At 34.4% G+C, this 7,645-nt stretch overlaps 1 long non-coding RNA gene across 1 annotated transcript; it reads left to right on the top strand.

The window, feature by feature from the left end:
- Nucleotides 1-309: 309 nt before the first annotated feature.
- On the top strand, nt 310-5,573 carry LOC137848355 (uncharacterized). The gene is made up of 2 exons (XR_011091305.1): nt 310-478; nt 4,210-5,573. It is a non-coding gene; the product is annotated as an uncharacterized lncRNA (long non-coding RNA).
- Nucleotides 5,574-7,645: the final 2,072 nt, after the last annotated feature.

The raw sequence follows: 7,645 nt of genomic DNA, 5'->3' as shown, positions 1-7,645 counted from the left end.
CAGACACTCCCACAGAGCTCTTGATGGTGCTCAAGGCAACATTCAGGGTGGGGAGGAGAGGATGATCATGGAATTTGGTTTGAAAGGGACCACCACAGTTTTTCTAACACAGCATCCTCTAAGAAATGACAATCTCCAGCTGCCCTTACTTACATCTGCCTCTTCTAGGGTTGTTCCAACACAAATTACCATGGCACAGCCCTACCATCAGGGCAATACCTATCACATGGCCATAATCAAGTCCCCAGTACAGGTGTCTGCAGAAATGCTCTAATGACCTTGTTCAGTATCGGGTCTTTTCCCCTGCACCCTTTTGCTGAATGACAGATGCAAGCTGACAAGGAGCTCCCTCAAGCACTCTTCTCCACTGCTACTAAATCTACTTTGAACTCTTTCTTCAAGTTGGATACATCCTCCATGTATTGCTGAATGGAGCTAATGTTGCTTATTTGCACTCTGAGGATCACACTGTTACAAGGTAAAGTCACTCTGCATTACACAGAGGCATAAGAAACAATCTAACCAGCTAGTTGTGACCTAAAGCCTCATAGTGTGTGATTCCTCAACAACTTCCCATGCACGTAAAAATCCAGGCAAAAGGTTACCAAAATGTTTCCATCTTTTAGTCAGTTTTAGGCCCTGAGTCAGTGGGAAAGAGGATAACCAGAACAAGAGCATCAAGGAAGCTAATAGAGCTGGCAACACAGGCTAAAACCTACATTCCTAAAAATTATGTTATTTTCATTGTATTCCAAAGAACATTAGTCTAATTTAAGGCAAATGGAGCAGAACTGGCTAGAGAAGGGAGAGATCAAAGTGAGAATACCATTCAGTTGGAGGACCTATCTTCCAAACTTCTAATAACTTAGAACAGTATTGGTGTAGATTTTTTTTCCTATTGTCAATGCAGAAGAAATATGCATGTGTAGAGATTGTGTTTTTATGTTGTACAACATTAAAATTGCATGCTCTTAACAGATTTGCAAATAATAAAGCTAGATGGGATCATAGTGACTGTCTTTTCTGGCCTCCCCTGCTATATATCAGAACTCTGCTGAATTAATACTTCCATGAGCCAGAATACGCCTTTTAGAAAAACTGTCAATCTCAATTTCTATTTTCTCCTGTTAGAAAATTCACTACTGCTATGAGAAAGATCCATTTAGAGTCACTATTGAAAGTGTGCTTTCCATTTGGGGCTGATGTTCCTTAGTTTTTAGCTAGTATGTGCTATTTTCTCCTTGTCTGTTTTATTGAAAAGCCTCTATTCTGAAGTTCCTGTTTCCCATATTGATCTTCTGGATTATGAATAATCCATTTCCTTTTAACTATCAGTTTGAGCTCCAGAAGTCTTCCATTACAAGGGATACTGTCCAATCCTTTAATTATTTTCTTAGAACCCACTTACTTTTTTTTTTTTTTTAATTGGGAAATCAAGGAATTCTCTATTACTCTAGAAATACATAGTTTATATAGAAACACTGAAAAAAAAAAAACAAAACACAGATAATATGTCTAGCATTCAAAATCCCACTGTTTCTGCATTCTCAAATTTTTAATTGCTTATACCACTTAGCAGCTCAAGAGTGGAATTTTCTTTACTATGGCTCCAAGTTTTTAGGAATCCCATACCAGAAACCTTTAAGTAGGACCTACAGATTTGCCTTGGAGATTTTTCTCAGAGATTGTCCTCTTAGACTTCACACTCACTCACACAGTTACAAGCATATTACTTGGAGTTTAACTAGACAATCCATATCATTCTTTACAAGTTAATCTTTATCTACTCTCTCTTACACCTTCTATGTCTCTTCTGCAAACTGGAACAGTGATAGTATTTTATTCCACATTGCTGATGAAAATTTAAGATAATATAAGGCCAAGAAGAAAATTTACAGTACTGCTGTCTTTAATCACAAACTAAAGACAAACCAATAAAAGAAGTGCCAAGATTGTTTCAAAGGCACAATGTCCATAGTCTTTGTCCATGGGAATTACTTATGTATGTAATTCTTTATTAATTGAATCACCTCTAAGTCGTTCCATTATTTTTACCTAGGATCAGTGTCACATTGACAGGCCAGTAATTGTCCAGGTCATCCCATTTACCTTTTTAAAGTTATTGATATATTAGCTAAGTAGTCCTTTAAACTCTCAGTTTCCTTCAAGACTTTTTAAAAATCAAAATTATTAATCCAGGGAGATAGTTGGCCAGATCCTTAAACAAAGCATACAAATTATTAAGGGTGTACTGATTTAATACATTGAACTTGTTTTTTATGTCTTTCTGAACCACCCTTAAAATGGTAAATAAATTCTTCTTCCGTATTCGGTAATGGGAATACTTCATCTGGATCTTCCCCAAACTATTTAGTGAATAAAGCATTAATGCAAAAAGATAAAAAGGTAGTGAGCAGCTTGAGGCTACGATAAGAGGAATAGTAACTAGTAATATAAGATTGATTAATACTCCTGCATATCACAGAACTTAAAAGCAACACAGAAGAATGTAATCATTCTTTTAGAATAATAGATGTGCTACTGTGAGGAATTTGTATTTGTCGTTTGAGGATATATGGTAAATACCTATGACCTGTTATGTTAATCAGTGAAATGCAAGTCAGAGAAATCATATTATCCTTGGAGGCATTTACTAGTCACTTAAAATGATTATGCAAAAAATTATATAAATTAATAGTATATAAGATAAGGATAAAAGAGAAAACAAATCTACTTTCAAATGTTTTACTGAACTATACTTGTTTCATTCTTTCTCTGTTTGAGAAAAATTAATGAATTCATCAATAAGGAATTCTGTACTAATGAATCATTTTCTAAATTCTTATGATATTGAAAAAATATATGGAGTATATTAATTATTTTAGTTAGGTACAGACATCACAAACCTTTCTTTGATGTAATTACTCACCACTGGAAAGCTCTAATTCAACAACTGTTCCCGTCTGGCCAAAATGACCTGCTGATGATTGAATGAAGTGTCTGTCACAGTGTGAGTCTTCAGAAATAAAGGAGTTTGTTATATAGCTCCTCAGGAACAAATTGAGAATTAAAAGGGAAAATATAATGGAAGTCTGAGACGAAGAGAAGACATGTCTTGAAACAGAAATATCTTATAAACATCACAGACCAATTCCTCCTTCCTTCTTTTCTTTTGGGGTTGTTAAGAGACATAGACATGGAAAAGAAATTCAGTAACCTAAACACCAAAGAGATTTTCAAGTTTTTAAAGAGAAACATTTTACTGAATCGAGTATATCTCATTAAGATTCAGGTACTGTTTGTTATTAGCCAGGGTCAAAATTAAATTCACGGACATTGGCTGTAAAGCCTATATTGATGTTTACATTAATACTCTTTCTCAAGAAGAATGGTGAACAAAAGAAAGAGTTATACGAGGACTAAAAGAGAAAGTCTGTAAATTTGAGTGGAAAATTAAGAGAGGAAATATGAAATTCTATACATCTCACATATTAAAATTGAGATATTTTGTTGTGTGATGTCTGGCTTCTAAGCACAGTTAAATAAATAAATACAGCTTCCATTCCTCTAAACTGTAGAAACAACAGACTTTAGTGAACAAAGAAACAAGGCCTCATGCAGCTAGGTTTTTGACTGATTTTCTGTTTTTACCTAGAAATGACACCTAAAATTCAATGAATCAAACCTTTAAGTAAGTAAGAAAACCACATGGTGAAAGGAGGATTTACTAGCCAGATCTCTGCAATGACCATCTTCATTCAATTCTTTTTCCAAAAGTTGTCCACTACATGGCAAGGAAAATATTTTCCTACCTCTCTAGAAGCTTGAATCAAAATCTACTCCAGATTTTGATAATATGAAAATAGTAGTGAGTTATATACGCATAGAAACTGCCACAAATATAATTTCCAACACTGAAATTTCAAAAAGATTTGGACCATTGTGTTGATATGGGTGTGTTGTATTTTTTAAACATTTTTTTTTCCCCTTGGACTTTCTAAGCATTGCTCATTCTTTAAATCAGCTAAAACCACTAAAAAATAAATAAATTTGAAGGTAGTGTAGAAATGATTCCATCGACTCATGGAAAATAAATTTTTTTAAACACAGAAGTCAATAAAAGTGTTAATAAGATATACTGATAACATAGATATAGACAGAAGAAGAAATAGTTAATACTGCTTTCCTTTAATTTCACTCGCTACACAGCTTTTTCAAAACTGCATATTCGAAATGCTGAAGATAAAAGAAGTGTGAAGCCTCCAAGCAACATGAAGTTTAGGAAAGAGGAAGTTTTAACAAGAATTGTAGATTACTTCCCTATAGCTAGAGACCTTAAGAATACAGAAAGAGGCCATAACAACAGAAGATACATGGCTGTGCTCCAAGCAAAATGTTTCCTGCCAGTAGATACAGCTGAAAACATTCAAAATTAAGTGAAATATTTAGCTAATGTTTGTATCATCTCACAGGGTGTCTTACGTATCATAGTTCAATGTTAACTGCATTGCAGAATAAATTAAGGCACAATTCTTCAATGTTCATTCATGTGGAAAGTGGAACTTTATACCATAAAGCATATAAGATCAACAGAACTTCATGCAATTTAGATGTTATTGAACATAAGTTGGAAAATTGGATCTTAAGTGGTTCTGGCTCATACTCGGTGTTATTTAATATATGACATTGATTAAGCTCTCCATATTTAACAAAGACTTTCTTTAAAATAAAACCCAGGTTTTTCAAATCTATGACATCTATGGGAAAGTGTATTTTCAAACTGTTTTCAGTTGCAAAACTTCTTCTCCAATTAGGTATATCCACCTCAACAGATTTCAGTCTGGATGCTTTTATGCTTTTTTTCCTAAACAGTTTTAGAACCTCATTGAGGTAGCACAGTATGGGTAATTTACACTGCTTCATTTTGGCTAGGCCATTTTTCTCATGATATATCAGAGCAAGTTTATCCACAGAGGAATACTCCCAGCTAAAGTACATTTCCCTGGCAGCTGAGAAACCCAATTTTTAAAGTGTGAGACAGCTGTGTTGCTTTTCCTGTAAGTCACAATACTGGCTTAGGTAGATGTACAATAAGACAGAATCCATTCAAAGTGAAAAATATCTTCACTGCTGAATCAACCTTTCCTGGAAATGTTTATTCTCTGGAAAGGTTTTCAGCTTAGGATTTCCTTGGGAAAGAAAACAAACACCAAAATATCAGATGTCTCACTAAGCTAAAAGCTTATTTTCATCTTTTTCAGATATGGTATCTTTGGTTTAAAACAAAATGAATAATATTAAGTTTGTTGTATTTAATAACTGAGAAGTTTTCTTAACTGCAATAGTTGTTGTTTCTCCAGTATGTAACAGGGTGCGTGAAGCTCTTTTTATTCATTGTGTATATGTGCTGGAACCTTGCTTTAGTTATGATATTTGCCTGCAGCAGTAACTATTGCACCTATTGAAAACAATTACTCATTCCTTCAATTTCATATACCAACTTCCATCACCACTGTAACTATGTAAGCCAGGATGGCTAGAATGGAAGAAAACAGTAAAAAAGTTAAATTCGATTTGTCTGTGGAATTTACTTTATTTTGTACCACCTATTTCATATACTAAGTCTTCCAATAGATACTGAACAGCCTAAACAGAGAAGTTAAAAATGAAATGGTGTCAATACTCATCTACTCATGGGAGTCTGTGTCATATACAATACTCCTTGTTCTGCTGTGGTGTTCTGTGGAGAGGCTGGTGATAATCAGTACCATCTTTATGTTTAGACCTGGAAAATGGAAGGAATCTGTGTTCTCACTCTATTCAATACCAATAAACCAAACCTTGCCTCTAGAAACAAAACATAACAATAAAAAACAAAACAAAACAAAACACACTCCAATAGCCTTTGATATTACAGCAGTTCACTGAAGGGCAATGTCTTCAAAAGTTCCTTATTTGTGAGATCAGCTTCACATTACAAGCTCCTGCTGGCACCATCTGGCCCAAAGCTAAAGGGAAAATCCAAAGAATATGTATAGAATGAGTGCATTTTAAATAAAACTACAATTATTCAGACTTAGATCTGGTCATGTTGGGAAATGTATAATCTTGGGGGAGCACACATGGGTGGCAGCGTATTTTTAGACAAAGACAGCAGATACAAGTCCATGCTCTTATAAAGATCTTTAACAACTTTAGCAACAGATAATTTGACAGATAAGATGTTTAAATCTGTAAAATGTTTTTCTTTTATCATTCCATATTGTCTATTTTCTTCTCAGAAAACAAGAGAGAGTTCATTTATTACAAAGTCTGAAATATTTCAACCACATAAAACTGCTGCTCCTAGAAATATGTTATTTAAAATAAATAATTTATTAATTTTAAATTTGTAAGGAATGTGTTAAAGTGAGATGTGAAGTGAGATAGATGTCTTTTTTTTTTTTTTTCATAATGATAATTTCATAATTTTAAGCTAGAGAACATTTCAAGATATATTAAAAAAGTGGCAAAATTGTATTCAGCCAAAATGTGTTTGTGCACTTAATTCCATCTCTCTCACACATATATAGACACAGACTGCACCTGTACACATCAATGACCTAATTGAGTGAGACAAAATTTTATCTTTGCCCAGAATTGTGTGTACTCTGAGTACACGCAATTCATTAAATGCTTTGTGTATACCTTTACAGACAGCAGTTATGACAAAATAATTTCTGAGCCACAACTATTGTTTTTGACTAGTTCTTAAGATTTTTCTTAATTTGTCTGGATTCTTTTTAAACCCATGCAAAGTTTGAACACATGCAACATCCTGAGGATCATCTTCTTTTATTTTTCTCTTTATCCATCTCTTTCAATGTTCCCAAGTCATTGTACTGCAAAAGAGGGAATGATTTTGTAGACTTTCATTCTCTCTCTCCTCACTCACCTCTTTCTGAAGCCGAAGGGTCCTAGTCTACTTAGCTATTCTTTATACAGATGTTCTTTTTTAACTTTGATCATCAAATGGAAGCATTCAAAATGTAGTTGACCAATGAATTTACACAGTAGCATAATAGTGCTAGTAATGCTTTTCCTTCCATATTCCTTTCTGAATAGTTCCTAGCCCTGTGTGCTTTTTTCGCTGTTCTGAATCTGATGCTTCCATAACACTATATTATAATAGCAGCATCTGTGCCTACTGTTCAGCTTGTGTGAAGACTGAATTCTTACTATATCACAGAATCACAGAATCATAGAATCAAATGGTTGAGGTTGGAAATGGCCTCTAATTTGAACCCTCTGCCATGAGCAAGGACACCTGCCACTAGACCAAGTTGCTCAAAGCCCCATCCAACCTGGCCTTAAACACTTCCAGAGATGGGGCATCTACAGCTTCAATGATGTTGAAAATGATGTTGCGGAGGAAGAAATTCAGAGCTGTATTTGCTGAAGAGTAGATCTAGTCTGCAAAATAGGTCTGCAAACATCAACAAATAGTAAAGAGAACATAGTTTGAACTTTTCTACTTGCAAAAATCCATGGATCATATGCTAGGTTCTTGTTTTGCTACAGGAAGTTCATGTGAGTCTTGAAAGTACCTTGTGGGAGTCGGCTATTACTGTTACTGGAAGGACAATATTAGGAAGAATCTGAGATT

This window comes from Anas acuta, chromosome Z (assembly GCF_963932015.1).
Source record: "Anas acuta chromosome Z, bAnaAcu1.1, whole genome shotgun sequence".
Lineage (NCBI taxonomy): Eukaryota > Metazoa > Chordata > Aves > Anseriformes > Anatidae > Anas > Anas acuta.
This window is presented reverse-complemented; position numbering and strand designations above follow the sequence as displayed.